Source organism: Hemiscyllium ocellatum, chromosome 12 (genome assembly GCF_020745735.1).
Source record: "Hemiscyllium ocellatum isolate sHemOce1 chromosome 12, sHemOce1.pat.X.cur, whole genome shotgun sequence".
NCBI classification, from domain to species: Eukaryota; Metazoa; Chordata; class Chondrichthyes; order Orectolobiformes; family Hemiscylliidae; genus Hemiscyllium; species Hemiscyllium ocellatum.
The window spans coordinates 34,527,308-34,555,061 of record NC_083412.1 but is presented as its reverse complement, the minus strand read 5'-3'; positions in this window follow the sequence as shown (position 1 = coordinate 34,555,061).

Here is a 27,754-nt window from a genome sequence, read left to right as displayed (position 1 = left end):
CACTGATCCAGAACATAGTGTCATAGAGATGTACAACATGGAAACAGACCCTTCGGTCTAACTCGTCCAAGCCAACCAGATATCCTAACCAGATTCCTATTCATATATGCATCCAGATGCCTCTTAAATGTTGTAATTGTACATGTCTCCACCACATCCTCTGGCAGCTCATTCGATGCATGCACCACCCTCTGCGTGAAAAAGTTGCCCCTTAGGTCCCTTTCACATCTTTCTCCTCTCACCCTAAACCTATGCCCTCTCGTTCTGGACTCCCCCACCCCAGGGAAAAGATGTTGTCAATTTATCCTAGCCATGCCCCTCATGATTTTATAAACCTCTATAAGGTTACCCCTCAGCCTCCGATGCTCCAGGGGAAACAGTCCCACCTGGTTCAGCCTCTCTCTCTAGCTCAAATCCTCCAACCCTGGCAACATTCTTGTAAATCTTTTCTGAACCCTTTCAAGTTTTACAACATTCTTCTGATAGGAAGAAGACCAGAATTGCACACAATATTCCAAAAGCGGCCTAACCAATGTCCAAAGGCACATGTAACGTGCCTCAACAACTACCGCCCAGTAGCTCTGAACTCCACAATCATGAAATGGTTTGAGAGGCTGGTCATGGCCCACAATGACTTAAGCGTCCCAGCCTGCCTCAATCCCCTACAATTTGCCTACCAATGTTCACAGGTTCACAGCGGATGCCATTTCCCTAGCCCTGTACTGACCCTTGGAACATCTGAACAATAAGGACATGTATGTCAGGCTCCTACTCATTGACACCAACTCCACTTTCAACATCATAATCCCTACCAGACAAAACTCAAAATTGCAAGACCTAGGTCTCGGCTCAGCCCTCTGCAACTGGATCCTCAGTTTCCTGACCAATAGACTGCAATCATTAAAGGTAGGACAACTGCACCTCATCCACAATAATCCTCAACACTGGTGCCCCTCAAGGATATATTCTCAGCCCACTGCTGTAATCCCTGTACACCCACAATTGTGTTGCCAAATTCCATAGGAATGCCATCTACAGGTTTGCTGATGACGCGACTGTGGTAGAACGGATATCAAACAACAATGAGTCAGAAGGAGAATCACTGCTTGGTGTCATGGTACAATGATAACAATCTCTCTCTCATTGTCATCAGAACAAAAGAATTGATCATTGACTTCATGAAGAAAGGAGGCAGACACGCTCTCATCTACATCCATGGAGCGGAGGGGGAGAGGGTCGAGAGTGTCAAGTTCCTAGGAATGATGATAATCGACAATTTGCCCTGGACCTCCCATTTAGAAGCCACAATCAAGAAGGCACAACAATGTCTCTTCTTCCTCTGGTGGCTTAAGAAATTCAGCATGTCCATAAGGACCTCCACCAACTTTTACAGATGCACAGTAGAAAGCGTTCTATTCTGGTGCATAATGTCCTGGTACAGCAAATGCTCTGCCCAGGACTGTAAGAAACTACAGAAGGTTGTGTGCACAGGTCAGACCATCATGGCAACCAACCTCCCATCCATGGATTCCATTTACATATCTCATTGCCAAAATCATCAAAGTCCCCTCTCAGCCGGTAAAGCTCCCTCCCAACCTCCTCAGTTAGGCAGAAGCTGGAACATACACACCAACAGGTTCAAGAACAGCTTCTTCCCTACCATTGTTAGTTTGCTGAATGGACCTTTCTAACTTGAAAGAATGTTGGTCTTGCTTTTGTGTAGAACTGTAACCCTGTGTGCCTCGTTCTGTCGAGGCACCCTATGATCTGGATGTGCTTGTTTGCTATGATCTGTCTCTACTTTAAAAAAAACAAAACTTTTCACTGTACTTGGGTACATGTGACCACAATAAATCAAATCAAATAAAATCAAATATTTATGAGTGTTGCAGGAGTTCTGTTACATGGGACAACTACAGATTCCAGGATTGGTCTTCTGGAAGCAAAAAGGTCAATGCAGACTTGGTGGAGGTATTCAAAATCATTCTGGATTTCAATACATAAGTGGGGCCTGGAGCAGTAAACAAAAGACAATAAATTGAATTAATTGGCAAATGAATCAGGGATGGCCCAGCTTCTTTACCCAATCCCAAAGCATTACATCTTGTGTCTCCAAGGTCCTTGTGCCCCCCCTCCTACTTCTCATCTATACTCTCCCCTCAGTGACATCATTCACAAATGCGGCATCCCTTTCCAACTGCAAGCTAACAACACCTCGCTATCCATCACCACAATGTCTCTCAACTCCTTCAACATCTTTCAATGATCAGAGTACTAGTCCAATATCCAAAACAGGTTGAGCAGAATTTTCCTCCAATTAAATACTGGAAAGATCAAAACCACTGTCTCTGGTTCTCAACAATAATTTTCATTCTCTCACCACCAACTCCATTTCCCAGCGAGACTTTTTGCACTTTACTCCACTGTGAAATGAGCTTTCAATCATATTTCTGTGCCATTGTCGCCATTACCTCATGCCACCAGCATAATGTTATCTCACTCCACCATGTCTCCATTCTCACCTGACACTGAAACTCTCGTTGATGCTCTTGGTGCCTTTGGTCTCGATTATTATCACACACTGCTGATTGGATGGCCACACCCTACACTTCATAAACTTGAACTTATCCAAAACTCTACTCCCAAGTCGTAACTTGCACAAATGCTACTCCCTGATTACTCCTACACTTGCTGACTTATATTGGTTCCTGGTTAAGCCTCAATTTTTCCTAATGTTTGTTTTCAAACTCCTCATGGCCTTGACATTCATGTCTCTGTAACCTCCTTCAACCACGCAACCTTCTCTAACATCTGTGCCCTTCGACTTCTGGCCTTTTACTCATCACTAAAATTAACCATTAGTTATAGAGTCAATTGGCTATACTTCCAGCTCCCAAAGTTCTAATTTCTAGAGTTCCAACCCTAAAATTTCAAACTCTATTTCCTTTTAGCCAGAAGCAAACTAAAGTCTCCTTGTTTGACTGAATTTTTTGGTCATCTGTCTTATGCGTGCAATTTTGGTCTCCTTCCTATCGGAAAAATGTTGTGAAACTTGAAAGGGTTCAGCAAAGATTTACAAGGATTTTGCCAGGGTTGGAGGATTTGAGCTATAGGGAGAGGCTGAACAGGCTGCGGCTGTACACCCTAGTCCAACACCAGCATCTCTAAGTCATATATAAATATAAGTTGTTATCAAGGAATCCACAAGCATGAAACAATTTACTAAAAGAGTCAAACTTCTTGTAGTTAATAGGGCAAAGCAAATAAGATTGCCATCATTTGTTTGCAACATAATAGTGCTTGCACTTAAATAATTCTGCTTTTTGCATGGTACAAATGGAAATGTAATCAACTGGCTTTATGCTCATTAGTTGCCCCATTATTATTTAAAACATATTGTCTGAATTTACTTTTTTTTTAAGCTCAAAACAAAAATAGTTATCAAATAAATATGCTATTTATGGATCTCTGACCATGTTCCAATGATTGTGATCCTAGATTACTGTTACCAAATTTTTTTTGTATCACTGAGCAATGCTTAGTCATAGTCATGGTACAGCATAGAAACAGACCCTTCGGTCCAACTTGTCCATGATGACCAGATATCCCAAACTAATTTACTCCCATTTGCCAGCATTTGGCCATTATCTCTCTAAACCTTTCCTATACATGTATCCAAAAGGTGCCTTTTAAATGTTGTACTTGTAGCAGCCTCCACCACTTCCTCTGGCAGCTCATTTCCATACATGGACCATGCTCAGCGTGAAACAGTTGCCCCTTAGGTCCTTTTTAAACTTTTCCCCTCTCACCCCTAACCTATGCCCTCTAGTTCAGGACTCTCCCACTCCCAGGAAAAATACCTTGTCAATTTACCCTATCGGTGGCTCTCATGATTTTATAAACCACTATTTGATAACCTTAATTATTAGATGACTATACTTTTAACAGGCACATTCATGATCCCAGGCTTGGCCCAGGCATTTCACCTGCTGGTTCTTGCTGCTCGACAAACCAGCACACTTCACAGCTGCTAGCCTGAGCTCTAACCTTCCAAAGCACACCATTGAACAGTGAGTCATGGAGCAACCACTGTTTCAGGTACTGGCCAGCCTAGCTAGAGATGGAAGCTAATGAGACTATTCCAAGTTCCCCTGCATCCCCTTTATAATTGTACCCCTTATTTTACATTGTTTCTCCTCATTCCTCCAATCAAAATGAATCACTTCACACTTCTCTGCAACTTATCTTTCCATTCTATCACTCCCTCCATGCTCCTGTGCACAGCACACCCGATTCCAGGACATTTTGACATTTATATGCATCTAGAAAAGCAATGATCTGAACAATAATCCCAGGGGAACGCTACAAGCAGCTTCCTCCAATCTGAACACAACCGCTCACTATCATCTATGCTTCATCAACAACATGATTAGCAATCCTCCCTGTCACCTCGACAAAAAAAACTTAAACAGATTAGATAAAGATGATTTACTCTTAATAATCCTTGTTAATATTTCTGCATGATTCTACATTTATTGTCTACATCTGTTATTTTTGTCCTGAATCATCATCTCTACAAATTAATGCTTATCAATTGTTAAATTTAAAACTGCTCAATTTCTGTAAGCAAAATATAGTAAGGGAATGGGGCAAGAGCACATTTATGAACTAAAGCAGCAGTTCATCCATAATTACTTTGAATTATGGAATAGGATTGAGTATCTGCATGACCTCCTCCCATCCTTGTGATACTGCCATTCAAACTAAAGCTTCACCACCTGCTACATCTGCTGAGCTCATAATCCCTTACTCCCAATTCCTCTGCCTCCACTGTAGCTGCTCCCAGGAGGAGCAATTTCACTCCACAACTTCCCATATGTCCTCCTGTTTCAAGGACTGCAATTTCTCCACCCATGTGATCAACAATGCCCTCCAATGCATCTCTTCCACTTCCCATGCCTCTGCCTTTGAACTCTACCGCTCCAAACGCAACAAGGATAGAACATCCTTGGTCCTCACCTTCCACCATTAATCTCCGGATAGAGTGCATTATCCTCCGCTATTTTTGCCACCACCCAAAAATGTATTTCTCTCCACACCCCTATCTGCGTCCTGCAGCGACCAGTCTCTCCACGACTCCCTCATTAGGTCCATATCCCCCACCAACCAACCCTCTACTCCCAGCAACTTCCCCTGCCACAGCACAAAGTGTAAAACCTGTGCCCACATCTTCCCCCTCATTTCCGTACAAAGCCCGAAAGGATCTTTTCGTATCCGGCAGAGATTTTCCTGCATAGTCTCCCACCTCAGTTACTTCATCTGTTGCCCTTGATGAGATCTCCTGTACATCGGGGAGACCAAATGCCAACTCACTGAGCAATTCAGGGAACATCTCAGATCTGCACGTATCAAACAATCCCAATGCCCTGTGTGGCCAACTACTTCAACTCCCCCTCCACTCCCCAAGGACATGCAAATCCTGGGCCTCTTCCACCTCCAAACCAAACCCGTCTGGCAAATGGAGGAAGAACGCCTTATCTTCCACCTTGGGACCCTACAACCACATGGCATCAACATCGATTTCACCAATTTCCAAATCTCTCCACCCTCCACCTCATCCCTGATCCAACCCTCCAATTCGGCACTGCCCTCCTGACCTAACCTACCTGCCCATCTCCCTCCCCACTTATCCGTTTCACCATACCCACCGATCTCCACAATCACCTGCTACCTGTATCAACCTATTGCCATCCATGCCACCTTCCGCACAGCCCATCCCAAAGCCCCTATTTATCTCTCAGCCCCCTTTCCCCCCACAATCCTGATGAAGGGCTTGTGTCCGAAACATCGACTCTCCTGCTCCTCGGATACTGCCTGACCTGTTGTGCTTTTCCAGCGCCACACTTTTCAACTCAAGCTCACAATAAGGGCCTATTTGAAAAGGGAAACACAATAAAATCTGTGCCACAGCTGTCTTAACCACTTATGTTCTGAGAATTGACCTCACCTGATAGAATCCCACTGAACTCAATGATCATCCCAAGAACATCAATTACATCAAGCGTCTTTACTTTAACACTGACCAATTTCTTAAACTCCTCTCCCTACCAACTCCTACATTAAGTAGAAGAGGCTCTCAGATTTCTTTGTAACTAAGATATGAAACTGATTGCTATATTTTTCCAACCCTTGCTGATTAAGACAAATAATCTACACTCCCTCTCTGACATGCCCAGAATCATTACTTCTCTCTCTATGTACATGAAGGTACAGATTGTTGCCCAAGTCAGGATGTAAGTGACTCAAAGGATAATGTGGAGGTGGTGGAATTCCTGTTACTGTTATTTAGCTTCCTCTTTGTGGTAAGGATTGCAGAGCAGGAGTATTTGTCACTGCCCCTTATTGACAACATATGTTGATGATTCCTGGCTATATTTCTCCAATTCTAAAGAAGGGTCACTGGACCTGAAAAGTTAACTCTGCTTTCTCTCCACAGAGGCTGCCAGAACTGCGGATTTTTTCCAGCAATTTCTGTTTTTGTTTCAGGTCTCCACCATCTGCAGTTCTTCCGGTTTTCTTTATTTCTCCACAACATCTTCACTGACACACTGCTTGTCCAACATCAAGTCATGGTTAAGCCAAATGTTCCTCTAGTTAAAAATTCCAAAGACCATGAGTTGCCCTGCTAAAACCTCTGTGTCGGTAAATCTGACTATATTCTCCAGGGCTCTGTCTCAGACTGAACCAGACTGTTTGTAATCTTGGTTTACTCTTCAAAACTGAACTGAGGTTTCAAAACTTCCCTAACACAAAGACCAACTAATCCCAACTCTAACATTCTGTGTCTCAGCCCAACCGCTGCTGAAATCCTTGTCTATTTATTTTTCATCTGCAAAGGCATTCTTTGAGTCTGTACTCTTCAAAAGCAGCTCATTCACATCGCTGTTGTCCATTCCTTAGCCAGCACAAAGTCTTGTGTAACATTCATCACCTGACCACCAGACCTCTAATGTTTCTCAGATCTCCAACGCATTAACTTGACGTTCTTGTCTATCCATGGCCCCAGCCTACCTATCATGGTAAGCCTGTCCAGCAACACCAGTTCTCCTTGACCTTTAAGTTCTATAGCACTGGGATCTTTGTACCTCTGTCCCAATTCCTCTTACACCTCCCCATTATTTCTCTTCATTAATATTTTACTTAGAATAGAAAGTTTGGTTCAGCTCTCATAATCTTCCTCTTTGTATCTGAATGTTATATTTTCTCACTAAAAAAGAACTCTATAAACATTTACACGTTGAAAAAACTGTCGAACCGAAGGTTATTCCTGATTATACATTCTTAGATGTATTCAGCCCAGTGGGCATGTACAACCTAACCCGAAGAATGTTTGATTGCAGCAACAGTTCCAATCAAAGTCTTCCTCATTTTGGAGTTGTTTCTATCTTAGCTTAATTCAAAGCAGTAGAATTGCTGTCATAGAACAGCATGTGTTAAAGTTTTAACATAGAATCATACAGTGTAGAAGAGGCCATTCAATTGATCGGGGCTGCACTTACAAAACTACTGTAAATCGACACTAGTCTCATTTTCTAGCACTTGGCCCATAGTCTTGAATGTTACATTTCAAACACTCATGCAAGTACTTTTTAAAAGTTGTAAGATTTTCTGCTTCAACTAACCTTCCAGGCAGATTCTTACTACCCTTTGGGTAAAAGTTATTTTTCCAAATCCCCTCTAAGTCTATCACCTTAAAATTATGCCCCTTTGTTACTGACCCTTCAACTTAGGAGAGCAGCTACTTTCTATCCACACAGTCCATGTCCCTCATTATCTTATACAGTTCAATCAAGTTCCCTCTGAGCCTTCTCTGCTCCAAAGAAAACAAGTTAAGCTTATCCAGCTTCTCTTCATAGATAAAGTGCTCCATCCAGACAACATCCAAGTGAATTTCCTTCACACCCACTCGAGTGCAATCACATCGTTCCTATAGTGAGGCAACCAGAACTGCACACAGTTCTCCAAGTGTAGCCTAACCAAAGCTTTGTACTACTCCAATATAACCTCTGTGCTTCTATAATCAATGCTGCAATGATAAAGGCAAGTGTCTTGCATATCCCCTTTGGGCTAGTATGGTGGCTCAGTGGTTAGCACTGCTACCTCACAGCACCAGGGACCCGAGTTCGATTCCAGCTTTGGGCGGCCATCTATGTGGAGTTTGCACGTTCTCCCTGTGTCTGCATGGGTTTTCTCCTATGGACCAAAGATGTGCAGGTCAGGTGAATTGGCTGTGCTAAATTGCCCGTAGTGTTGGGTGAAATGTCATTAAAGGATGATCCGCTTTAGTCTATTAATTGGTATCTCTTGAATGAGAGGAGAAAATACATATAAATCCTAATAACTTGAAATCTTATATCCCATTACAAAGAATTAAATGGAAAATGTCATTCAGAGGGGAATGGGTCTGGATGGGTTACTCTTCAGTGTTGGTGAGGACTTGTTGGGCTGAAGGGCCTGTTTCCATACTGTAGGGAATTTAATCTAACCTTAACTACCCTGTTAATTGATCCCTCCCATCTGTTCCTCTGAGCTTCCTAGTATTTTGCCATTTATTGAGTATTCCCTTGCCCTGTCACTTGTTCCAAAGTGCATCACCTTACATTTATCAGACTTCAATTCCTTCTAACATTGTTCAATCCTGTCCTGACCAATCCTGTCAACTATTCGACCAATCTTCATGTCATCCACAAACTTAATTATTACCCTCCCCACATATTTTCGATATTGCTTATAAAAATCATGAAAAGAAAGGATACAGCACTGATCCATATGGGATGGCACTGGACACTGGCCTACAGTCTCACAAACAGCCCGCTTACCACCACCCTCTGCCTTCGACCACTATTTTGTCAGATTGAGACACTGTTGAGTTGAACTCTATTCATTCCCATTGTAGAGTTCAAAACATTGTGCAAATAATCTAAATCATTACGTATGAAATATCAGCAAGTTACTAGTTCAAGTGAAAAAATAAGTGCAATTTATGGGATTGTTTTAGCCAAGAAGACCTATAACAAATATTGATCAGTCTTCAAATGGTGATTCCAGGATAGTGAGACCACTGTATAAAGGTGCATTGATTATCTCACATATGTCATACTGATTTATTTTTTCTTACCTATGTTCCTTTTGTTCTCACCACTTGCTTGTGCTCTTAGGCCAAGCTGTAAAAGTCTCAATCAGAAAATGGGGAACCTCATGGTCATGCAAAGAACTAAGAATGGGCAGCTGAAAATGTGTTGCTGGTCAAAGCACAGCAGGCCAGGCAGCATCTCAGGAATAGAGAATTTGACGTTTCGAGCATAAGCCCTTCATCAGGAATGAGAGAGAGTAGCCAAGCAGGCTAAGATAAAAGGTAGGGAGGAGGGACTTGGGGGAGGGGCGATGGAGGTGGGATAGGTGGAAGGAGGTCAAGGTGAGGGTGATAGGCCGGAGTGGGGTGGGGGCGGAGAGGTCAGGAAGAAGATTGCAGGTTAGGAGGGCGGTGCTGAGTTGAGGGAACCGACTGAGACAAGGTGGGGGGAGGGGAAATGAGGAAACTGGAGAAATCTGAATTCATACCTTGTGGTTGGAGGGTTCCCAGGCGGAAGATGAGGCGCTCCTCCTCCAGCCGTCGTGTTGTTATGTTCTGCCGGTGGAGGAGTCCAAGGACCTGCATGTCCTCGGTGGAGTGGGAGGGAGAGTTAAAGTGCTGAGCCACGGGGTGGTTGGGTTGGTTGGTCCGGGCGTCCCTGAGGTGTTCTCTGAAGCGTTCCGCAAGTAAGCGGCCTGTCTCACCAATATAGAGGAGGCCACATCGGGTGCAGCGGATGCAATAGATGATGTGTGTGGAGGTACAGGTGAACTTGTGGCGGATATGGAAGGATCTCTTGGGGCCTTGGAGGGAAGTGAGTGTGGAGGTGTGGGCGCAAGTTTTACATTTCCTGCGGTTGCAGGGGAAGGTGCCGGGGGTGGAGGTTGGGTTGGTGGGGGGTGTGGACCTGACAAGGGAGTCACGAAGGGAGTGGTCCTTGCGGAACGCTGATAGGGGAGGGGAGGGAAATATATCCTTGGTGGTGGGGTCCGTTTGGAGGTGGCGGAAATGACGGCGGATAATACGTTGTATGCGGAGGTTGGTGGGGTGGTAGGTGAGAACCAGTGGGGTTCTGTCTTGGTGGCGGTTGGAGGAGCGGCGCTCAAGGGCGGAGGAGCGGGAAGTGGAGGAGGTGCGGTGGAGGGCATCGTCGATCACGTCTGGGGGAAATCTGCGGTCCTTGAAGAAGGAGGCCATCTGGGCTGTACGGTATTGGAACTGGTCCTCCTGGGAGCAGATGCGGCGGAGACGAAGGAATTGGGAATATGGGATGGAGTTTTTACAGGGGGCAGGGTGGGAGGAGGTGTAGTCCAGGTAGCTGTGGGAGTCAGTCGGTTTATAATAGATGCCTGTGTTGAGTCGGTCGCCCGAGATAGAGGTGGAAAGGTCTAGGAAGGGGAGGGAGGAGTCTGAGACAGTCCAGGTGAATTTCAGGTTGGGATGGAAGGTGTTAGTAAAGTTGATGAACTGTTCAACCTCCTCGTGGGAGCACGAGGCAGCGCCGATACAGTCATCGATGTAGCGGAGGAAAAGGTGGGGGGTGGTGCCAGTGTAGTTGCGGAAGATGGACTGTTCCACATATCCTACGAAGAGACAGGCATAGCTGGGGCCCATGCGGGTGCCCATGGCAACTCCTTTAGTTTGGAGGAAGTGGGAGGATTGAAAAGAGAAGTTATTCAGGGTGAGGACCAGTTCAGTCAGTCGAAGGAGGGTGTCAGTGGAAGGGTACTGGTTGGTGCGGCGGGAAAGGAAGAAGTGGAGGGCTTTGAGTCCTTCGTGATGGGGGATGGAGGTGTACAGGGACTGGATGTCCATAGTGAAAATAAGGCGTTGGGGACCGGGGAAGCGAAAATCCTGGAGGAGGTGGAGGGCGTGTGTGGTGTCCCGAACGTAGGTGGGGAGTTCTTGGACTAAAGGGGACAGGACCGTGTCGAGGTATTGGGAGATGAGTTCGGTGGGGCAGGAGCAGGCTGAGACAATGGGTCGGCCGGGGCAGGCAGCAAACAATCTTGGAATCATGATTTGCTGCCCTCTTGTGGCAGACTAGGGACAATCGTTAAATCTCATACTGCCAATATTTAGCAAAATTGATTTCCCAAATCCTCCAGTTTCTGCTTTTTTTACAATATTTTCCATTTAATTCCTTGTAATGGGATATAAGATTTCAAGTTATTAAGATTTATATGTATTTTCTCCTCTCATTCAAGACATACCAATTAGTAGACTAAGGTGGATCATCCTTTAATGACATGGTCTAGTGCTGTCCATTTTACATTACATATACATGTTTAAAAATTACACTTTAGCCCTGTTTCTCCATAGTCAAATAGCTTATGTCATTTAGTTTGAACATTAACAGCGTTAACAAAATAAATTGATAACTATATTCACAAATTAAAATAAAATAATGTGCATTTTTCAACAGTTGTCTTAATTTCTGCCTTAAAGTTAAACTGCTTAAAGTTAGAAACATGTGGGAGAACTCACAGTACAGGAACAGATAAGGGATTAGATTTTTAACTGTAGCCTTGTTGTAAGTCTACAGTAGTGAGTAGAGTGGGTTCTTTCTTGATTATATGTCTGTCTCTTGATTAAATATTAAAAACATAAACCGCAAGTACTAAGTTGACCTGGAGTACTGTTTTAGAGCAAAAATACTGTGCTATTTTCTGGGTCTGTTGATTGTGAAGTGGTAAAGGTGGCCTTTAGCAGAGTAATATGATATCCCTGTCAGATGTGGGAGTTTAGGAAGAGTTTCCATGTTACTGATGATTATGTCTGCAGGAAGTGTCTTTAGTTGCGAATCCTATCAGATCACATGGATCGTTTGGAGTGGCAGTTAGAGGCAATGAGGAATTTACAAGAGCTAGGGGTGTGATGGATGGCAGTTATAGGAAGGAAGAAAAGCCACAGATACAGTCAGGTAGATGGGTCAACTCCAGGAAAGGTAGGAGGGGTAGGCAGGTTGTGCAGAAGTCCCCTGTGGCTGTCCCCATTTCAAACAAGTATGCTGTTTTGGAAAATGTAGGGGGTGATGGACTCACAGTGGGATGTAGCATGAACAGCCAAGTTTTTGAACATAAAACATAGAACATTACAGACTCTTCGGCCCTCAATGTTGCGCTGACCTGTGAAAACAATCTAAAGACTATCTAACCTGCACTATTCCATTATCATCCATATGTTTATCCAATGGCCATTTAAATACCCTTAATGTTGGAGAGTCCACTACTGTTGCAGGCAGGGTATTCCACACCCTTAGTACTCTCTAAATAAAGAACCTATGTCTGACATCTCTACTATATCTATCACCCCTCAATTTAAACCTATACCCCCTCGTGTTAGCCATCACCATCCAAGGAAAAAGGCTCTCACTGTCGACCCTATCTAATCCTCTGATCATCTTGTATGTCTCTATTAAGTCAATTCTTAACCTTCTTCTCTCTAACGAAAACAATCTCAATTCCCTCAGCCTTTCCTCATAAGTACTTCCCTCCATACCAAGCAACATCCTGGTAAATCTCCTCTACACCCTTTACAATGCTTCGACATCCTTCCCATAATGCAGCGACCAGAACCGTACGCAATACTCCAAGTATTGATATTGGGACTGACTCTAACATAATGAGGGGTATGTCTGGTTCCAAGCAATCGATAGTGAGAGGGACTCTCCAGTCAAAGGCACAGACAGACATTTCTGTGGCCAGCAGCAAAAATCAGAATGGTCTGTTGCCTCCCTGGTGCCAGGATCAAGGTTATCTCAGAGACAGTGTAGAATGTTCTCAAAGGGGAGAAGGACAAGGAGGAGGTCATTGTACACATTGGAACCAATGATATAGGAAGGGAAAAGATGAGATTCTGAAGGGACAATATAGAAACTTAGGTAGGAATTTAAAAAGGAGATCCTCAAGGCTAGTAATATCTAGATTACTCCTGGTGCTACAAGCTAGTGAGGGTAGGAACAGGAGGATAGAGAAGATGAATGGATGGCTAAGGAGTTGGTGCAGGGGAGAAGGGTTCACATTTTTGGATCATTGACTTCTCTTCTGGGATAGAAGTGACCTGTATATGAAGGACGGATTGCTTCTGAATTGGAAGGGGACGAATACTGGCAGGGAGATTTTTGAGAGCTGCTTGGGAGGATTTAAACTAGTAAGATTGGTGGGGGGGTTGCAGGTGGAACCCAGGGAAATAGTGAGGAAAAAGATCAATCTGGGACTGGTACAGTTGGGAAAAGGAGCAAGTCAAACAGTCAGAGCAGGCAGGAACAAAGCAGAGAAAAAGGTAGGACTGATAAATTAAATTGCATTTACTTCAACGCAAGGGGCCTAACAGGGAAGGGAGATGAACTCAGGGCATGGTTAGAAACATGGGAGTGGGATATCATAGCAATTATAGAAAAATGGCTCAGGGATGGGCAGGACTGGCAGATTAATGTTCCAGGATACAAACGCTACAGGAAGGATAGAAAGGGAGGCAAGAGAGGAGCAGGGGTGGCGTTTCTGATAAGGGATAGCATTACTGTTGTACTTAGGAATACAACCAGGGAAGTTATTTGGGTGGAACTGAGAAATAAGAAAGGGATGATCACCTTATTGGGATTGTATTATAGTCCCCTTAATAGCCAGCTGAAAATTGAGAAACAAATGTGTAAGGAGATTACAGTTGTCTGTAAGAATAATAGGGTGGTTATGGTAGTGGATTTTAACTTTCCAAACATAGACTGGGACTGCCATAGTGTTAGGGGTTTAGATGGAGAAGAATTTGTTAAGTGTGTACAAGAAAATTTTTTGATTTAGTATGTGGATGTACCTACTAGAGAAGGTGCAAAACGTGACCCACTCTTGGCAGGGCAGGTGACTGAGGTGTCAGTGGGGGAGCATTTTGAGGCCAGCGACCATAATTCTATTAGTTTAAAAATGGTGATGGAAAAGAATAGACCAGATCTAAAAGTTGATCTAAATTGGAGGAAAGATACTTTTGACAGTAGTAGGCAAGAACTTTCAAAAGCTGATTGAGAGAAGGTATTTGCAGCTAAAGGGATGGCTGGAAAATGGGAAGCCTTCAAGAATGAGATGAGAGTCAGGAGACAGTATATTCCTGTCAAACCCACTGAGTTTTTCCTCAGAGTGAAAGGATAACCTTTTAGAAGTAAAATGAGGAGATATTTCTTCAGCGACAAGGTGGTGAATCTGTGGAACTCATTGTTGCAAAAGTCTGCGAAGGCCAAGTCATTTAAGACAGAGATAGTTCTTGATTAGTGGGATCAAAGGTTATGGGGAGAAAACAGAAGAATTGAGATTGTGAGACATATCAGCCATGATCAAATGTGGAGCTGACTCGAAGAGCCGAGTGGCTTAATTCTGCTTTTATACCTTATGAGTCCAGAAAATCCCTCTCTAACAGCAGAGTCAATGTGCCTGCACCACATGGATTGCAGCGGTGCAAGAAGCCAGCTCACTATCATCTTCTCAAGATGACAAATTATGCTTGAATATAATTATGATGCTGCTGTGGCCCACAGTGTCTCCTAGATGCTCAGTTATTAAATGCTAGATTGGTTTGCAATCTATCCCATTTATCATGATGATAGTGCTACACAACACAATGAAGGATACCCCCAATGTGGAGAGTTTAACTTCACAATGACTGTCCACTGGTCTCTCCGGCCAATACTGCTATGGACACACCTATTTATGGCAGGTAGATTGGTGAGACTGAGGTCAACTGTGTTGTTCCCACTTGTTGGTTCCTTCATCACCGGCCATAAACCTACCCTAACAATTATGTCTTTTAGACATGATTTGGAAATACCAGCTTTGGACTGGGGTGTACGAAGTTAAAAATCACACAACACCAGGTCATAGTCCAACAGGTTTAATTGGAAGCACTAGCTTTCAGAGCGCTGCTCTTTCATCAGGTGGATGTGGAGGACACAATTGTAAGGCACAGAATTTATAGCAAAAATTTATAGTGTGATGTAACTGAAATTATACATTGAAAAATACCTTGATTGTTTGTTAAATCTCTCATCTGTTAGAATGACCATGTTAGTTTCACTTCTTTCATATGTAAATCACAAACTTTTTAAAAATTTACATCCTCAGGTTAACTTTAACAATTGGTGTCAGCCCAGATAACATGTTGAAGGTGTTAGCCCCCTGTGGGCTGCTGTCTGTGCCATAATGTTTAGGCTGATTCTAATCTAAAAAATGAATTAACAAAACCTTACATAGATTCATGCAGTTTTTGAGCAAAGTACAATGTAAATCTGTAAGTACAAATTCACCCCACATGTGTGCAGGTGAGTGCGCATGTGTGTTTGCGTGTGTGTGTGGTGGGGGTTTGTGAGTGTCTGTGAGAGAGAGTGTATATGTGTGTGTGTCTGAGTGTAAAGGGGTCTAAGTGCGGGAGTGTGTGTGTCTGTAGGAGTGTGTGAGAGTGTGTGTGTGTGTGTGTGTGCGTGTGTGTGTGTGTGTGTGTGTGTCAGTGTGTTTGTATGTGTGTAGGAGTGTCTGTCTGTCTGTCTGTATAGTGCAATGGTGGCCACCTGTAATGTGACGTGAACCCAAGGTCCTGGTTGAGGCCCTCCCTATGGGTACCAAACTTAATTATCAGCCTCTGCTCGGCCACTTTTTGCTGCTGCCTGTCCTGAAGTCCACCTTGGAGGTTGGTCACCCGAAGGTCCGAGGTCAAATGTCTTGGACTGCTGAAGTGTTCTCCAACTGGGAGGGAACTCTCCTGTCTGTTGATTGTTTGCAATGCCCATTCATCCGTTCACACTACAGGTGACCACCATTGCATTATACAGACACACAGACTCTCCTAAACACACACACACACACACACACACACACACACACACACACACACACACACACACACACACACACACACACCTACAGACTCCCTCTCACACACTTAGACCCCTTTACACTCTCTTGTACACACACACGCATATACTCTCTCTCACCGACACATACAAGCCCCCACACATACACACACACGCACATACACACACCCACATGCACACATACACATATATGTTTGTGGGGTGAATTTGTACTTGCAGAGTTACATTGTACTTTGTTCAAAAACTGCATGAATCCATGTAAGGTTCTGTTAATTCATTTTTTTAAGATTAGAATCAGTCTAAACATGATAGCACAGACAGCAGCAAACAGGGGATTAACACATTTAATACATTTAACACATTATCTGGGCTGACGCCAATTGTTAAAGTTCACCTGAGAATGTAAGTTTTAAAAAATGTTTTGTGATTTACATGTGAAAGAAGTGAAACTAACATGGTCATTCTAACAGATGACAGACTTAACAAACAATCAAGGTATTTTTCAATGTGTAGTTTCAGTTACATCACACTATAAACCTTTGCTATAAATTTTGTGTCTTACAATTGTGTACTGTACAACCACGTGATGAAGGAGCAGCACTCCAAAAGCTAGAGTGCTTCCAATTAAACCTGTTGGACTATAATGTGGTGTTGTGTGATTGTTAACTATGTACTTTAGGGTTTGGCTAGCTCAGACATTCTCATGATATAGAGCCACACTTGTTTATGGACCATGAAATTCCCACAGCCAGAATAATTTTATGTACTTGTCACCCTAAGTCTTGCTCCAATTTAACCCATTGATCAAGGCATCATTTTGGTAAATCTATTTTGCACCACTCCCAAAGTTAGTATATCCTTCCTAAACTGTGGTACCCAGCACAGATGACAGTCTTCCAGGTGTAATCCAACCAGAGCTTGGTACAGCTTACAGCATAATATCTACTGCCTTGTGTTCAATTCTTCCAGATATAAATACCAGCATTCTCTTAGCTTTTTTGAATATTTTCTGTACCGATCCAGCATATTTTAAAAATCCATGTACCTGGACCCCAAATTCCTGTGGACCTTCACCATCTGTCGCTCCTTTCAATTTGGAAAGAACTCTGTTCTATCCAATGGATGCATAGCTTACCTCACATTCGCCTGTATTCCACCGTTTTTTCAATGCTTTCATGTCACGATTTAACTGTGGTGTGGAGGTGTCAGTGTTGGACTGGGGTGGGCAAAGTTAAAAATCACACAACACCAGGTTATAGTCCAACAGGTTTATTTGGAAGTACAAGTTGTTAAAACACTGCTCTTTCATCAGGTAGCTCATGAGGCAGGGTCATAGGACACAGAATTTATAGTAAAAGATCAAAGTGTCATACAAATGATGTGATATTTTGAACAAACCTAGATTGCTGTTAAGCATTTAATCACTTAAAGTGGATTGCAGGTTTCGACGAATTAATATGTAAATTCCAGAACTTCTTTCAAGTCACATTCCTGAGATAACTTAAGATTCTATTAAAAGTGGTGACATCTCAGCTCAGACAATGCATTAAAGGTGTGAGGTTAGAGTTTGTCTATAGTCCAACCTTGAGTCAGACCAGTTCTATTTTCAAAGTAGGAATTTATAAAATGTCACATGGACTGACTGGATACAGACTGTGTGCTTTTTGAATAAAATAGAATTTATCTGCAAATGAAAATTCACCCCATAGACTTATATGTGTGCGTGTGTGTGAGAGAGAGAGACAGAGAGAGAGAGAAGAGAAGAGAGTATGTGTGTGTGGGAGAGAGGGAGAGCGTGCGTTCGAGTGTGTGTGTGTGTGTGTGTGTGTGTGTGTGTGTGTGTGTGTGTGTGTGTGTGTGTGTGTGTGTGTATATAGTGTAGTGGGGCCACCTATAGTGTGATATGAACCCTAGGTCCCTATTGAGGCCATTGTCATGGGTATCGAACTTGGCTACCAGCTTCTGCTCAGTGACTTTGCATTGTTGTGTAGCCCAAAGTCCACCTTGGAAGATGGTCACCCGAAGATCCAAAGCTGAAGGTCGCTGACTGCTGAAGTGTTCCCAGATTGGGAGCGAGCATCCCTTTTTGATGATTGTTGTGCAGTGTCCATTCATCCAATGTTGTAGCATCTGCTTGGCATCCTTGCCTGCAGGATCTGAGATAGGCAATATTCCTGAGTCTGATGAGTTCGGTACCCATGAGGGTGGCCTGAACCAGGATCTTGGGTTTATGTCACACTACAGGTGACCCCACTACACTATACACACACACACAGACACACACACACACACTTACACACGATCACACTCACACAGACCCTCTCTCTCAGACACACACACACTCTCACAGGCATACACTCTGTCACACTCATGCACGCACGCGCACACACACAGACATACACACATATATATGTAAGTCTAAGCGTGAATTTGCATTTGCAGATTTGTATTTGCAGATACATTCTATTTTGTTCAAAAAGCACACACTCTGGAGACAGTTAGTCCATGTGACATTTTATAAATTTCTACTTTGGAAATAGAACAGTCTGACTCAAGGTTGGACTATTGACAGACTCTAGCCTCACACCTTTAATGGATTGTCTGAGCTGAGATGTCACCTTTCCAAATAAAACCTTAAGTTACCATATATACTTGTGCAAAAGTCAATCTCATGTAAAAGTCACTCCTTATTTTTGGCCAGAAAATCTTGCATTTTCCATAATCTTGCGTAAAAGTCAATCCTACTTTATCGCATTATAAACCTCTTACAAAGGAAACTGCATGTTCCCATCAAGCAGTTGCCGCACAATCCCAGAGTCCCAGGTTCAGTTCCAGCCTCGGGCAACTGTCTGTATGGAGTTTGCACATTCTCCCCGTGTCTGTGCGGGTTTCCTCCCACAATGCAAAGATGTGCAGGCCAGGTGAATTGGCCATGCTAAATTGCCCACAGTGTTCGTGCATTAGTCAGAGGGAAAATAGGTCTGGGTGGGTTACTCTTCGGAGGGTCGGTGTGGACGTGTTGGGCTGAAGGGCCTGTTTCCATGCTGTAGGGAATCTAATCTAAAAAAAATCTTTAATTCTTTAACAAACTTGTTAATGTTGCTGAGATTCATGACATGTGAGAATAAATGGGAGGGAAACGGAAGAATTTGGAAGGAAGGTTCAAGACATGTATCCATTCAGAATCTAATAAATGTTTCATTTTATGAGTGCCATTATACCAGGCTATGATGATGTGAACAGTGTGATTTTGCAGGATTTCAACGGATCTTTGACATGCTAACTTTCTATACCTGTATGTATAAATAAAATTTACTACTAGTAATTCATTCTTGTTTCTCTTGCTTTTATCCAGTAATCACCTCTACCATAATTCAGTGTTTTTCTTCTTTACCTTGTATTAGCTGAGCGATCAAATCAATCAAATTCTGCTAATAATATGGTATTTCAAAATGCAGCATGAACTTCGACTCGTCAAAACTAGTGCCCGTGTAATAGTCAACCCTATAAATTGAACCTTTAAAAATAGTCTAAAAAAAAGTGACTTTTACACAAGTATATATGGTATCTTGGGAATGTGACTTGAAAGAGGTTCTGGGATTTACGTATTAATGAATCAAAGCCTGCAATCCACTCAAAATGATTAAAGACTTATAGAGTCAGAGTCATAGAGATGTACAGCGCAGAAACAGACCTTTTAGACAACTTGTCCATGCCGACCAGATACCCCACCCAATCTCGTCCCACCTGCCAGCACCCACCCCATAGCCCTCCAAACCCTTCCTATTCAAATACCTATCCAGATGCCTTTTAAATGTTGCAATTGTACTAGACTCCACCACTTCCTCTGGCAGCTCATTCCATACATGTATCACCCTCTGAATGAAAAGGTTGCCCTTTAGGTATCTTTTATCTCTTTCCCCTCTCACCCTAAACCTATGCCATCTAGTTCTGGACCCCCACCCCAGGGAGGAGACATTGTCTATTTTCCTATCCATGCCCCTCATGTTTTTATAAACCTCTATAAGGTCACTCCTCAGCCTCCGATGCTCCAGGGAAAACAGCCCCAGCTTATTTAACCTCTCCCTCTAGCTCAAATCTTCTAACCCGGGTGACATCCTTGTAAATCTTTTCTGAACCCTTGCACAAAATCCTTCCAATAAGAAGGAGACCAGAATTGCATGCAATATTCCAACAGTGGCCTAGCCAATGTCTTGTACAGCACAAACATGAGCTCCCAACTCCTGTACTCAATACTCTGACCAATAAAGGAAAGCATACCAAATGCCTTCTTCACCATCCTATTTAGCTGCAACTCCATTTTCAAGGAGCTATGAACCTGCACTCCAAGGTCTCTTTGTTCAGCAACACTCCCTAGGACCTTACCATTAAGTGTATAAGTCATGCTCAGATTTGCTTTCCCAAAACGCAGCACCTCACATTTATCTGAATTAAACTCCATCTGCCACTTCTCAGCCCATTGGCCCATCTGATCAAGATCCTGTTGTAATCTGAGGTAACCTTCTTCGCTGTCCACTACACCTCCAATTTTGGTGTCACCTGCAAACTTACTAACTATACCTCTTAGGCTCACATCCAAATCATTTATATAAATGACAAAAAGTTGTGGACCCAACACTGATTCTTGTGGCACTCCACTGGTCACAGGCCTCCAGTCTGAAAAACAACCCTCCACCACCACCCTCTGTCTTCTACCTTTGAGCCAGTTCTGTATCCAAATGATGAAGGAGCAATGCTCCGAAAGCTTGTACTTTCAAATAAACCCGTTGGACTATAATCTGGCTGTAGTGATTTTAACAATTTAACTGGGGAAAGTGTGCTGATGACTGTGCCTACTGTTCCATCAGCCATCACAAAATGTATAAAATCCCAATGAAACATTGCAAATGAATTATGTACCACAAATGATGGGGGAGACATGGTTTAATGAGAGGGAGGAACTGAAGCAAATCTGTAATAGTACAGAAATAATGTTGTGGAAATTGATGGGATTGAAGTCGGATAGATCCCAAGGCTCTGATAATCTAATCCCTAAGAAATAGCAGATGCACTGGTATTCATGTTCCAAGATTCTTTATACCCCGGATCAGCTCCTGTAGATTACAGGGTAACTAATGGAGCCCCACCATTAAAAAGGGAGGTACAGAGAAAACATGATCAAACACCTTGAGCCTAATATCAGCAGTATAGAGTCATAGAGCCATAGAGATGTACAGCATGGAAACAGACTCTTCAGTCCAACCCGTCCATGCTGACCAGATATCCCAACCCAACCTAGTCCCACCTGCCAGCACCTGGCCCATATCCCTCCAAACCCTTCCTATTCATATACCCATCCAAATGCCTCTTAAATGTTGCAATTGCACCAGCCTCCACCACATTGTCTGGCAACTCATTCCATACACTTACCACCCTCTGCATGAAAAAGTTTCCCCTTAGGTCTCTTTTATATCTTTCCCCTCTCACCCTAAACCTATGCCCTCTAGTTCTGGACTCATCTATTATCAAGGATTTTGTAGTAGAGCACTTAGAAAACAGTGGAAGAATCAGACACAGTCCGCATGGATTTACAAAAGGGATATCATGAGTAACGAGTGCACTGGAAATCCTCAAGGATGTAACCAGTTGAGTTGATCAGCAGAGTCTGTGGAGGTGGTTTCATTTGGACCTTCAGAAGGCTTTTGATAAAGTCTCAAATTAGGAGATTGATGTGTAAAATTAAAGCATGTGGGAAGAGGGTTGGTGGAATGAAATTGATAGAAAAAATGGTTAGCAGACCAGAAGGAAACAACAAGTATAAATAAATGGATCTTCTTCTGAATTGCAGGCACTGAGTACTGGAATCAGAACTACAATCCCAGCTATTCACAATGCATATCAATGAGTTAGATGAGGGAATTAAATGTAATACCTCAAAATTTGTATATGATACAAAGCTGGGGAGAAGGGTGAGCTGTGAGAGGACGCGGTGATGTTTCAGTGTCATCCAGACAGTCTGATTGAGTGGGCAAATGCATGGCAGATGCGATATAATGTGGATAAATATGAAACGATCCACTTTGCTAGCAAAAGTGGGAAGGATGATTATTACTTGAATGGCTGCAAATTGAGGGAGAGGCATATTCAATGAGACGGAGCATCCTCGTGCACCAGTCACTGAAAATAAGCATATGCAGGCAATAAAGAACACAAACTGTGTGTTAGCCTTCATAGCGAGAGGATTCAAGTATAGGAATAAGGATGGCATGTTGCAATTAAACAGGGAATTGGAATATTGTGTGCAGTTTTGGTCTTTTCAGAGGAATGATCTTCTTGCTGTAGAGAGAATGCAGTAAAGGTCTACCAAATTGACTCTTGGGATAGTAGGATTGACATATGAGAACAGGTCGAGTTGGTTAAGATTGTATTTGCCAGTATTTAGATGCAGGGAAGTAATCTCTAGAAACCTATAAAATTCTAACAGGAAGAGATAGGTTAGGTGCAAAAAAGATTTTCCTGAAAGTGGGGGAGTTCAGGACCGGGGATCATAGTTTAAGGATAAGGGTTAAAGCTTTTAGGACTGAGATGAAAAGAAATTTCATCATCCAAAGAGTGGTAAGTCTGCATAATTCATTACCATAGAAAGTGGCTGAGGTCAAAATCTTTCTAGAAGGAGACAGGTAAAGCTGTTGTGGCTTAAGAGATCAAGGGATATGGGTGAAGGGCAGGTTTAGGATATTGAGCTCAATGATTAGCCATGATCATGCGAAATGGCAGAGCAGGCTTGAGGAGTCAAATGGCGTACTCCCGCTCTTATCTTCGATGACCAAGTTGCCTGACTGACTGCTACTCAGGGAAAAAACAATTCATCATTAACAGTTAAATAACTCCACTTATTGTAACACAATTCAGCAGAAGTGTGGAGAAATTAAAAGATTTCCAATCTACTACTATGCAGCTTTCCCCCTTTTAAACACTCAATCACAATAAAAACAGACAAAAAGTCAAACTGTTTCACCTATATACCATGTGGAAAAAGAATATAGAAAGGGTAAACAAAATTCTAAAGATGAAAAATCCTGACCAAAAGGTGGAACGTTATTGTCTCACAGTCCTTGCTTTCTTTTTAGCATGACACTGCTGTCTCTAGAGTCCATCTTTGATTTGAATGTTGATCAGGTTGACCTAAGCCTTTCTTGTTTAAGGATTAATTATTTTAAGCTTTCTTGGTTTTTCTGCCTTTTTCTGAAATGGAAGAGAGGGAGAAATTGATGTTTTCTGTTTGTAGGTTCTGCATGTTTCTCTCCTCTACTGCTGCCCTTGCATTTACAATTTTTTAACATTAATAAATCAAAGGGAGGAGGTGGGTACTGCGGATGCTAGAGATGGGTCGTCAGGCAGAACTTTTTTTAACTCAGACAATTTTTGTTGCCGCTTAGTATCGAATTCTTTCTCTTATCACTTGAAAAACCAACACCAAATCACACAGCTCAACAGTAGGCAGCATTGGATTTTCAAGTTGCAATACTCTCCTGTTTATTTTCAACCATAGCAGTCCCATCTCCATTTCAGTTTATACTTCCAAAAGGAAAATATGTGATCTCTTACATTTATCAATTTCACTCACACAGATTATGGTAGTACCTATTTTTGTGCCATTGACAAATTTAAAAAGGTGGTTTTCTATTCAATTCCTGATGTTAATAAATAAGGTGAACAGTTGAGCCCCAAAATCAATCCTTCCAGGACAGTCAAGTCCTGCCATTTAGAATACCCACCTATTTGCTATTCAGGTCAATACTTGTCTTCAATCCTGCATACTTTAACTTTAGCTAGCAAAATTCTGTGAGGCACTGGGGTAAATCTTGAGACCTCTGCTGGAAATGCCAGTATGTAAAGACATTAGGTCATGTTAGAACTGAACTTGATTGTAATAACTCTTGACATTCACTAGTTTGACTTGCATGAAGAATGACCATTTGTAGTCCCAAAGGACAGCCAACACTGGTGCATCTTTCACTAGCATTCTGTGGGAATCCTGAGAAAAGGGAACAGGACATTAGTTCAGCCTCATCCAGAACACTCCAATTTTGATCTCTCTCATGGTTGGGGGAGCCCTCTTAAAATGATGAAAACATTGACAGAAAGTCTATCAGAATGACACCTCATTTAAAATCTCTTATCAGAATAGGTAGGCCTGTAGAATTGTATACTTTTATAACCGTTGGAGGGATTTCATTATTGAAATAGTGATGCAGGCCTGTGATGATCATGTTGGTCCTATTTGAGTTGAGCTTTCAACCCAAATCTGCACAATCAATAAGACTGCCTACTAACATCTCTACATCATCCCTCTCCATGACAGTCTCAGCTCATCTATTGCTGAAATTCCTGCTTTTACCTGACTACTCCAAGATATTCTGACTGCCTTCCCATGCCCCACAATGCTTACTGATCAACACTGGCCCCAGATTTTAAAAAGATTTTTACTTTAAAAATTTTATCCTTGTTCTTCAATCCCTCTATGACCTCAGCACTTCCTTTCCTCTGTGCTTGTTTAATCCTGGCCATCCATACTTTTAATCATGCCTTCAGCTGTACGTCCTAAGTTTTGATCTTGGCTTTTCCGACTTCAAGAAATACAGAAACCATAGAGAGCAGGGAGCTAATCAACCCATGTCATAACTAGAAAAGCAATTCTGACAAATTCCACTATCCACATAATGTAGTCTTTGGTAGTGGTTAGTGATTGAATCCTTGGGGTTCAATTCTTCTAATCAGTAAAGGAATCAAAGCTTATAGGGAAAAGACAGGAAAGTGGAGTTGAGGATATTAGATCAGCCATGATTTCATTAAATGGCAAAGCAGACTCTAATGGTCTTGGAGCACGAGAGACAACAAGGGTAAGAAAGACATTCATTAAAGCCTACTTGTTTCATCAAGTTTGTGGCTACCTGACCTAATGTCTCACCTTGATCATTTGTTTACCAACACTCCTATGAGGTAGCCAAGCAGGAGGCTGGAAGAACATTGCAAGCCAGGTAGCATCAGGAATTGGAGAAGTCAACATTTCAGGTGTAGCCCTTCTTCAGGAGTGGGGTGGGTGTAAAGGTAGGTGCAGATAAAGGGGGTTTGGGGGGGGCAAGGTGGTGATGGGTTAACACAGGTAGAGGGTATGACCTAGTTGGTTGATGGAAGGGATGCATTTGGTAATTGGTTGAGAGAAACAGAAGGGAGGGGGGAAAGGAATGTAAGTGGGGTGGAGGCCTGAGGTTATTAGAAATTGAAGAACTCAATGTTGGGGTGGTCAGTGGTTGGCACCATTGCCTCACAATGCTAGGGAGCCTTTTTTTATCCTCGCCTGGGGTGACTGTGTGGAGTTTGCATGTTCTCCCCGTAACTGTGTGGGTTTCCTCCGGGTGCACTGGTTTCCTCCCACAATCCAAAGATATGCAGGTCAGGTGAATTGGCCATGCTAAATTGTCCATAGTGTTCAGGGATGTGTAAGCTAGATGCATTATTCGGGGTAAATGTCAAGTAATAGGGTAGGGGGAATGGGTTTGGGTGGGATACTCTTTGGACGGTCGGTGTGGATTTGTTGGGCTGAAGGGCCTGTTTCCACACCGTAGGAATTCTATGAACTTCTATAATGTTGAATCCTCTGGGCTATAGGCTTGTAAGTGCAAGATGAAGTGTTGTTCCTCTAATTTGCAGTTTGATTCGTTGTGGCAAGTGAAACACTTTGGGATATTTTAATATGTTACTGTTACTGTTTTGATGGATATGATTACAGAGCAGAGTTTTGAATAACCATCACCTTCTTTCAAGAAGATTTGGTCATGCCGGTGTTGGACTGAGGTGTACAAAGTTAAAAATCACACAACACCAGATTATAGTCCAACAGGTTTAATTGGAAGCACTAGCTTTCGGAGTGCTGCTCCTTCATCAGGTGGTTGTGATGTAACTGAAATTATATATTGAAAAAGACCCAGATTGTCTAAGTCTCTCATCTGTTAGAACGGCCACGTTGGTTTCAGTTCTTACATATGTAAATCGCAAAACTTTTTTAAAAGTTACATTCTCAAGTGAACTTTAACAATTAGTGTCTCTCAGCCCAGATAATGCATTGAAGGTGTGAGTTCCCCCTATGTGCCGCAATGTTTAGACTAATTCTAATCTAAAAAAATGAATTTACAGAATCTTACATGGATTCGTGCAGTTTTTAAGCAAAGTAAAATGTAACTCTGCAAGTACAAATTCACCCCACAAACTTATGTGTTCATGTGTGTGGGTGTGTGTGGTGTGACTGTCTGTGAGAGAGTGGGTGCATGTGTGTGAGTGTGAGTATAATTGGGTATAAGTCTGTGAGAGGGTGCATGTGTGTGTAGGAGTGTGTGTATGTGTGTGTAGTGCAATGGGGTCACCTATAGTGTGAACCTAAGGCCCCAGTTGAGGCCATCCCCATGGATACTGAACTTGGCTATCAGCCTCTTCTCAGCCACTTTTTGTTGCTGCCTGTCCAGAAGTTAAGTGTTTTCCGACGGGGAGGGAACTTTCCTGTCTGTTGATTGTTGTGCGGTGCCAATTCATCTGTTGCCGTAGCCTCTGCTCGGTCTCACCAATGTATCATCCCTCAGGGCATCCTTGCCTGCAGTGTACAAGATAGACAACGTTGGCTGAGTCGCATGATACCTGCCTCGTACATGGTGGAAGGTGTCCCCACGTGTAGTGGTGGTATCCATGTCCACACTCTGACACATCTTGCAGCGTCTACGATGACAGGGTTGTATGGAGTTGTCCTGAAAGCCAGGCAGTTTACTATGAACAATGATCTGTTTGAGGTTTGGTGGTTGTTTAAAGGCGAGCAGTGGGGGTGTGGGGAAGGTCTTGGCGAGGTGCTCATCCTCACTGAAGAACATGGCGTAGTTTTTTCCCTCTGGAAAGTACTGGGCAACCTGATGGTAGCATGTTGTGTCTGAGTCCTGAGGAGGTCATTACGGTTCCTCGCTGTGACACGTTGGAACTGGCAGTCGATAAGTTAAGCATCGTACCTCGTTCTTATGAGGGCATCCTTGAGTACTTCCAGGTGCCTGTCACGATCCTCTTCATCTGAACAGATCCTGTGTATTCGTAGGGCCTCTCCATAAGGGATGGCTGCATTAATGTTTCGGGTGGAAGCTGGAGAAGTGTAGCATTGTGAGGTTATCCATGAGTTTGCAGTAGAGTGGTGGTGCTGAGGTCCCATTCTTGATGGTGATGCACATGTCCAAGAATGAGACAGATAGTAAAGAGTAATCCATGGTGAGTTTGATGGTGGGATGAAACTTGTTTATATCACTATATCGCTTTAATAGTGACTCCTCACCATGGGTTCAGAAGAAGAAAATGTCAATGTACCTGGTGTATTGTGTTGGTTGGAGTATAGTATAGTCCTGCATAGAGAAGAAGTTGTGTTCGAACCTGTGCATGAAAACATTGACATATTGGGGTGCACATTTGGTCCCCATGACTGTTCCGTGTGTCTGGATGAATAACTGCTTGTCAAAGGTGAAAACGTTGTGGTCGAGGATAAAGCGGATGAGCTGTAGGATGGTGTTTGGAGACTGGCAGATGATGGTGTTGAGTACTGAGCCTGTTGCTGCAATTCCGTCATTGTGGGGGATGCTGGTGTAGAATGCGGAAATGTCCATTGTGAAGAGGAATGTTCCCGGTTCGACTGGTCCGTGGGTGCTGAGTTTCTGTAAGAAATCCATAGTGTCGCGAAAGAA